This window comes from Oryctolagus cuniculus, chromosome 2 (assembly GCF_051225735.1).
Source record: "Oryctolagus cuniculus isolate XC-2025 breed Fujian yellow rabbit chromosome 2, ASM5122573v1, whole genome shotgun sequence".
NCBI classification, from domain to species: domain Eukaryota; kingdom Metazoa; phylum Chordata; class Mammalia; order Lagomorpha; family Leporidae; genus Oryctolagus; species Oryctolagus cuniculus.
The window spans coordinates 11258112-11267049 of NC_142868.1; positions in this window are offsets into that span (position 1 = coordinate 11258112).

The window sequence follows — 8938 nt, forward strand, 5'->3', positions numbered from 1 at the left end:
ACTGCTGGGGACAATAATTTATTGCCTATTCCAAAGTAACTAGAAGAAAGGATTTTGAATGTTCCTCATCAAAAAAACACTGACAAATCTGCTAATTACTCTGGATTAACACTACACATTGCATCCATGTATCAAAATATCATTCATTACTTATACATACGTTCAATTCTCACATGTCAATTAAAAATTTTAAATATATTCTTTAAAAACCAATAAACTGACTGAATTCAATGAGTTAATCAGTCTTAGACTCAGAACTTCAACCATCCAAATGCTTGATATTGAGCATAATGTTTCATATCGAGCAGTAATGTTACAGCACCTTCAGGTCACTTTCTCCCCAGACTCATGGCAAGACCCCTGTTTCCAAGTTCCAGAGGAATTTGTGACCCCATGGTGACACTACACGTGACCTTAACCTGAAAGACAAGCCCTGGGGTGAGCAGAGTTGGTTCCTTGCCCTTGATCAGGTAGATCTCCTTTCTACTTGACTGATAAGCACACTGCACCTGCATAGCACAAGGCCAGCTGAAAGTCTTTCCCAGCCTTGTCACAGCAGGTCTGTGCTGGCGTGGCCATTGTTATCACCCGCAATGCAAGAGCACTTCAAAAAGTCATGGAAATAATGGAATTAAAAGGTGTATTAATTTTGGTTCAAAAATATTTTGAGGAGCTCGTGTTGTGGTAGGTGGAGAAAGCCACCTCCTGGCACACCAGCGTCCCATATGGGTGCCAGTTCAAGTCCTGACTGCTCCACTTCCAATAAACTTCCTGCTCATGGCCTTGGAAAGCAGCAGAAGTGGCCCAAGTACATGGGCCCCTGCACCTATTGGGAAGACCTGGATAATGCGCCTGGCTCCTGGCTTTGGCCTGGCCCAGCCCTGGCCATTGTAGACATTTAGAGGGTGAAGCAGTAGATAGATCTTTTTCTGTCCATCTCTCTTCTTCCCTCTGTAACTCTGATTTTCAAATCAATAAATAAATCAAAAAATATTTTAAATACAAGTGTATATTTTTCATAGTATGCATCTTTCCATGAATCTTTTGAATATCTATCAAATTCACACTTTGAATAAAACAGCTAGGAGAAAGTTGAGCATGGAAAATTGCTTACTGAGGGTCACCTTGCTAATACTCCAGATCTGGCTGCCCCAGAGCGATGGCAGTTATTCAGCGATAAAGACCTGTTTGAAGGACACATTTTCCTCTAAAGAGCTGGGAGGGAGCACGGCTGATCCTCTAACAACGTGGTTTTTTATGACACCCTAAAGTCATTATGTATCTATGATACCTTAGCAATTATATTTACATTGTTTGCATCTCTCTGGAATTTGTCAAAGCTTTTCTGTAGAAAGTATGATGATTATTAAATGGTCAGGAATTGACCCAACATAATTTTGGTTCAATGGTCAAATGACATTTGAATCCTGCATGTAAGGACGGGAATGTATAGTAGAGTTCATGTGAGTCAATGTCACTGGCTAATTGGATAACTCTAGACTCAGTGCCTGGATAGAGCTGAGACAGGTTTTGTGCAAGGGTTATCTGGACAACTTCGCAACAAGCCTTGGCAGCCCTACCTTTAGGGTCTGTGAACCCAAGGACGTGTGGGAGTTCACGTATGTGCTACTGATGAGATGTGAAGTGGAGTCTGTGATGAAGTGTGGCAGCCTGTACCTGTGTGCCCCATTGAAACAGGGCTCCCTGTTACACGCTGTTAGGGAAGAAGCTACAGGCACTTGTGGAGACCAGGGGTCTTAGAAAGGAGTGCCAGACCCCCCTGCACCCAGGTCTCCCCATCCTGTATTGGGCTCTCAGCTGTGAAGGACACAGTTGCAAATGCAGACAGATTTCTCCACGCCAACTTAGAACGCTCCTCCGAGTTTAGTGAAAACTCAGCCCAAACAAAAGCTCTTGGTGTCCAGTAGGTGGCAGTAGCCATCTAGTCCTGCGAAAGTCTGTACTTAGCAATTTAATAGAAGCCTGTATTCCAGTGAGTTAGACAGAAAGCCAATGCTCTTGCCTTGGGCCATCCTCTACTGCTTTCCCAGGCCATAGCAGAGAGCTGGATCGGAAGTGGAGCAGCCGGGACTCGAACCGGCGCCCATATGGGATACTGGCACTGCAGGCAGTGGCTTTACCTGCAACGCCACAGCGTCTCCCACAGTTACATTCAAGAACATGCTCTGCTATGTTTTTGACTACATGGATCAAAGCTTGACTCTCCTTTGATCAGGAATTCACCAAGACGACCAACACAAAGGGAAATAGAGGCACCCAAACAACATGCTCTGGCCCTTTTAGGAAGCATGGAGTTGTGACTGTGGCCACATAGAAGCGTATCGAGCAGAAAGGTGATTGTAGGCTTCAGGGGAATGGGTACTGTTCACAGCGGAATGTCCCATGAATCTACGATGCACAGCTGGAAGAAGGCGTTCTTCACACTGCTGGCACTGCTGTAAAGAAACAAGTTCAGGGCAAGATTCTTGCCAGGAGAACTTATTTGCATATTGAGCATATTAAACACAATAAAAGCCGCGATAGCTTCCTGAAATGTGTGATGGAAAATGATCAGAAGAAGCCAAAGAAGAATGCACTCGAGTTCAGTTGACACACAGCCTGCTGCACACATTGTCAGAACCAAGGGAGAGCCGCCAAAGCTGCCATTCATCCCTATGAATTCGCGGCATTGTAAGTGTAAAAAATGAAAAACGACCTCCGGTTTATTACAAAAGAACACTTGACTGAAAAATAACCTGGACACATGATGTTATTAGCATTGTGGCTTGGGTCTTACTCTGACATCGTGAGCATTAAATGTAGCTGGATCTTTGAGAGCATCCACTTTGGAGGAGATATTCATATAAAATTGGGACAGAAGAGGTTGGAATTTAAGAAGACCAGCTCTCTACATCATTTCATCCTAGGATCCCTCCATCATTGTTCTGCCTTTTTTTTTTTTTTTTTTTTGATCCTACTATTGTCATCATAAGAGGACATCCTGGGTGACAACTAGGAGAGGTTGACTCCAATCTCTTCTGCCACCACCTGGTTTTGGTTATTGGAAATGAAAGATTCCAGGTCATGAGAATCATGAGACATCATTGTACTTTGCTAGTTCTCTATTTTGCCCAGCCCCCATGATCACTGCCCTCTCTGTAAGGGAGTTCTGGCTGTGGGTGGGTAGTTGAGTGGCAATGGGAGATCCAGTGGCTACTGGATTTGAACATACAGGAGAGGGTACCAAGGGGAAGAAAAGCAACATACAAAACCCAAGGAGAAAATACCTTTTATATTTGGAGATATAATCCAAATCACATTATTTTCTGTGATAGATGAAGCAATGGTAAGTTGTCACGCTTTCTTATGACTGTGCAATTATTCGGGCATCACTCAATGAAAAAAAATTTTAAACTTTATTTAAATTACAGTGAAATTTATCACCTTAGCCATTTTAGTAGGCAGATAAGTCATATTAACTCTCTCTCTCTCTCTCTATATATATATATATACACATATAATTATTTAATTCAATAGTGCTCTTTTTAAAAAATATTTGTTTATTTATTTAAAAGTCAGAGTTACACAGAGAGAGGAGAGGCAGAGAGAGAGAGAGGTCTTCCATCCAATGGTTCACTCCCCAATTGGCCACAATGGCTTGAACTGCACCGAACCGAAGGCAGGAGCCAGGAGCTTCTTCTGGGTCTCCCACATGGGTAGAGGGGCCCAAGGAATTGGGCCATCTTCTGCTGCTTTCCCAGGCCACAGCAGAGAGCTGGATCAGAAGTGGAGCATCCAGGACTCGAGCCAGCGCCCATATGGGATGCCGGCGCTTCAGGCCAAGGCGTTAACCCAGGGCGCCACAGCGCCAGCCCCAATAGCACTTACTCTTTTTTTTTTTAACTTTTATTTAATGAATATAAATTTCCAAAGTACGATTTATGGATTACAATGGCTTCCCCCCCCATACCGTCCCTCCCACCCACAACCCTCCCCTTTCCCACTCCCTCTCCCCTTCCATTCACATCAAGATTCATTTTCGATTATCTTAATATACAGAAGATCAGCTTAGTATACATTAAGTAAGGATTTCAACAGTTTGCTCCCACACAGAAACATAAAGTGAAAAATAATAGATGATTTTTTTTAAATGATGATGAAATCAGATCAGACCTATTGTCATGTTTAATCCCAGTGAGAGTCAAGTTGGGAGTTGATAATTTCTTTTTTTTTTTTTTTACAGAGGATCAGTTTAGTATGCATTAAGTAAAGATTTCAACAGTTTGCACCCCCATAGAAACACAAAGTGAAATATATTGTTTGAGTACTCGTTATAGCATTAAATCTCAATGCACAGCACATTAAGGACAGAGATCCTACATGAGGAGTAAGTGCACAGTGACTCCTGTTGTTGACTTTACCAATTGACACTCCTGTCTATGGCATCAGTAATCTCCCTATGCTCCAGTCATGAGTTTCCAAGGCTATGGAAGCCCTCTGAGTTCTCCGACTCTTATCTTGTTTAGACAAGGTCATAGTCAAAGTGGAGGTTCTCTCCTCCCTTCAGAGAAAGGTACCTCCTTCTTTGAAGACTTGTTCTTTCCACTGGGATCTCACTCACAGAGATCTTTTGCCAGAGTGTCTTGGCTTTCCATGCCTGAAATACTCTCATGGACTTTCAGCCAGATCCGAATGCCTTTAGGGCTGATTCTGAGGCCAGAGTAGCAATTACTCTTACACAAATACAACTCTCTGAATGTTAACTTCCAATTTCACTTTACCCCAACCCCTGGCAACAAGTATTCTAGTTTCTGTCTCTAGGATTTTGACTACACCAGGTCTCTTATATAAGTGAAATCATACAATACTAGTATTTATGTGACTGGTATATTTCACTTAACATAATGTATTCATGGTTCATCTGTGTTGTACCTAAGTCCAAATTTCCATATTTTTAAGACCTGACTCTATTCTGTAGAATTTATATACCGCGTGTGACCTGTCCGTTCACCTGTCAGTATACACTGGGTTTCTTCTCTGTGGTACAGCTGCTGTGAATAATGCTGTTATGGATGTGGGAGTGCTAATATCTGCTTGAGGGTGTGCTTTCTGTTGTGTGTGGTGTATGCCCCAAGTAGAATTCCTGCATCAAATTGCAGTTCTATTTTGAATTGTGCAAATGCCCTAGTTTTTCCAGTCTTGCCAACAGTGTTTTTTTTTCTGTAGTTTCCATTTTGATCGCAGATTTTGAATTGTTTCCTTAGTGATCAGTGATATTGAGCCTTATATCCTTCTTCTAATTGAAACTTTTATTTTAATTGACATTTCAGAGGTGATCAGGCTATAAGGGCTCTGAATCCATAAAGAGGCACTCTTGAATGCAGGATACCCAGCAGTGACTTAATGCAACAGATCACCAAGGATGCATGGATGTGATCTCATTGATCAGTGTAGGGTGTTACTCTTCCAAGTTCACCTCTCTGTCATTCTGGCTATTTGCTATCGCTCTGGGTAACTGATATGGGCTGAATAGTGTCCTCCAAACTCATGTTTACTCAGACCTTTGTATATAGAAACTTGGCAGTGGGTTAAAGCCCCGGTCTGTAGTGCTGGCATCCCATATGGGCACCGGTTCGAGACCCGGCTGCTCCACTTCTGATCCAGCTCTCTGCTGTGCCTGGGAAAGCAGTAGAAGATGGCCCAAGTCCTTTTGCCCCTGCACTCATGTGGAAGACCCGGAGGAGGCTCCTGGCTCCTGGCTTTGAATCAGCGCAACTCCAGCCATTGCAGCTACCTGGGGAGTGAACCATAGGATGAAGACCTCTCTCTCTCTCTCTCTCTCCTTTCTCTCTTTCTCTGTCTGTCTCTCTCTCTCTGTAACTCTGCCTTTCAAATAAACAAATCTTTTAAAAAAAAAAAAAGATGCGTTCACATGGAATGAGGATGCACCTTAGTGAAATGACTTGCGCTCTTCTGAAAATAACAAAATTTGGATCATTCACAAGGGAAACAACTCGTGGGATGATAAAAGCCTGGACTGGAGAGATCAGTCTACAAGTAACGGAAGGCCCAGGACTGCTGGATTCACAAGAAGCCAGGTAAGAGGCTGCCTCGCTTTTTCTTTGTTTAAAGATTTGTTTATTTGAAAGGCAGAGTTGAGAGTGAAAGAGAGAGAGGGAGGGAGAGAAAGAGAGAGAGAACCTTCCATTTGCTGGTTCACTCCCCAGATAGCCACAACAGACAGAGAGGGGTGGATCTGAAACAAGAGCCAGGAGTGTCCTCCTGGTCTCCTAGGTGGGGTTCAGGGGCCCAAGTACTTGGACCATCCTTTGCTGCTTTCCCAGGCACATTAGCTGGGAGCTGGATCAGAAATGGAGCAGCCGGACCCTGCCTTTGCAATTTAGGAAGAAGAACGGGAAATGGGGGTGATGGAAGGATGGCCAGGTTCAATGTGCCTGACCCCAGGGTTCAAATTGGCCCTGGTTTGGTTTCAGCCATCAAACTCAGCGTTGCTGAGCTGTGAGTTTAGAAGGCAGGAGAGAGAGCCCCACTGTTGAGTGGCTTGGGGGACACAACGTGGGCTTCACTGCCTCATTGCATCGAGGAGCTAAATGCTGGTCAGAGGGCTCAATAATTGGACCAAAGACTTGTGCGGAGGCCAAGCTCTAACACAAATTCTGCTCACTCCACCACGTTTGAAGACAAGACCCTGGTCAGTTTTTCAGTGGATATGAGTGAACGGGAGGAGCCACCAACGTCATGGACAGGAAGGGATCTTAAAGAGGCTCTGGGTCAGGTTAGTTCTCCGGTGTTTACATGGATCAGAACACCTCGCCATTTAGTGAATGCTGGATGGATTTCCTAATATGCTCTTTTATTATTATTATTTGACAGGTAGAGATATAGAGAGTGAGAGAGAGAAAAAGGTCTTCCTTCCACTGGTTCACTCCCCAAATGGCCGCTTTTGTCAAGTCAGATGGGGGGCCACGGGGCTGAGAATCTGGGTACCTCAAAAGGGGAAATGTCCTTCCCTTGCTGTGCTTACAAAGAGGTTGGGGGGGGCCTGGGTTGACTTAGGTCTCTTGGAGCTGGTGGTGAGGGTCACTGGTCAGACCCTGGGCCCATCCTATAGTGACTGCTCCATCTTTGACATGCATCCAACATGTGAGCCCGGATCCTAGTCGTTGACATGGAGTTGCCATGGAGACAGGAGAGCTTTTCTGCGTCCTTTGCTGGTTTTCAGGCCTCTGGACAAACACCAGGCACTTGGAAGGAGCTGATACCAGAGAATAAATGACCGGTGGTGTCAAGGCCCTTGCTCTGCCTCTCCCCTGTGTTGGGAGCTTTCTTCCCTGAAGTCAGCCGGCTCAGGTCATCAGTGAGGTCTGGGCTCTGAGTCCGCCATGCAGAGAGCTCCCCGAACAACCCCCCCCCCCCCGCCAAACTGCTTCCCCTCTCCCTTGTGTCCCCTTCCCTTGCTTCCCTTTCCTCTCGAACTCCGGGGTCATTGTGAGCGTCTCATCCCGTCCTTCAAGGGCAGAGACCCACCTACTGAGCACTGAGGATCCCAGCACTAGGGGTCCACGCTCAAAAACTGCATGTGGTGAGCGAGTGAGTGCGGGTGATGGTGAATGTGTGGTCCCTGGGAAGAACTTAGCACAGTACCTGGATGTGGGAAGTGAGAGACGGACGTTGGCTTCAGTGGAGTTGGTGTGGTATCCAAATGTCCCTGTGAGGCTGTCGCCCTGTGCATTGATCCCTACAAACCTCAGTGTGTGTCCTGGTGGGCTAGTGAGTGCACAGTGTTGTCCTGTCCCCCATCTGCCCTTCCTCCCTGCTACCATCAGAGGCACCAAATGCAGCGGTGCTACTACCCTGCTTCCTCACGTTTCCTTCTTGGTGGCGTGGTGATAAGGGACTGCAACCGTTCTTAGCCTCTCCCCAGCTCCTGAGGAAGACATCCAGATCTTTCATACTAGCATGTGAGTTACTAACAGCTGTCTCATTCCTGCATCCTACCCCAGGAGCTCTCCCAGCTTCTGCCGCCGCAGTCGCGTCCCCTAGAAGTCATGTGCCAACTTGCGTTCACTTTGCCCATTGTTCATTCCTGAAGGTGCTCTCTCCAAAACCAGCTCCAATTTACTGTCTCTCTTAACACCCCCGGATCCTCAGACAGTGCCTGCCTCCTCTCCCGGGTTTCCTCTCAATTTAAAAAATGTGTCTATTTACTTAGAGACACAGCTCTCCCCTGCTGGTTCACTGCCCTCAAAACCTGCCATGGCCACTGGCTGGGCTCCAACCTGGGAGCAGGAAACTCAATCAAGCTCTCCCATGTGGGAACCCAGTTTCCTTAGTTTCCACCACTGCCTCCAGGGCTTGCATTGCAGGAAGCTGAGTGAGGAGAAGGGCTAGGTACTGAACCCAGGCACTCTGGTCTGAGCCCTGGGCATCTTAGCCACTAGGCCAGATGCCTCCTCATGCGGCTTCCTCCTTCTCCTTCCCTTACAGCCTCCTCGCAGGCCTGTCTCCCACCCACCACCCAGGAATGAGCCCTGCAAGGCGGGGGACCTTCACATGGCATGGGGTGGCTGCTCTGACGTGAGTGAGGACAGGGGGTTCCTCTAGCTTGTGGTCTCGGCTGCCAGAACTCCTGGGTTTTAACCCTGCCTCCCTCTTCCCATGTATAAGACCCTGATAATGGCTGTTACACCCTATAACCCAATTTTCCCACCTGAAAACAGCTCTGTAAGGATCAAACACCACAGTCCAATAGAGGACCCATGAAGACCCTGGAACGGCTCACATCGTGGGGTGATGTGGGATTCGTGGGAAAGTGGAAGTCATTCCCCAGATATCCATAGAGGGATGGAGACACAGGACAGTGACTGATGAGATCACGTGGGACCAGACGCAGAGACACAAACACTGATGACCAGGC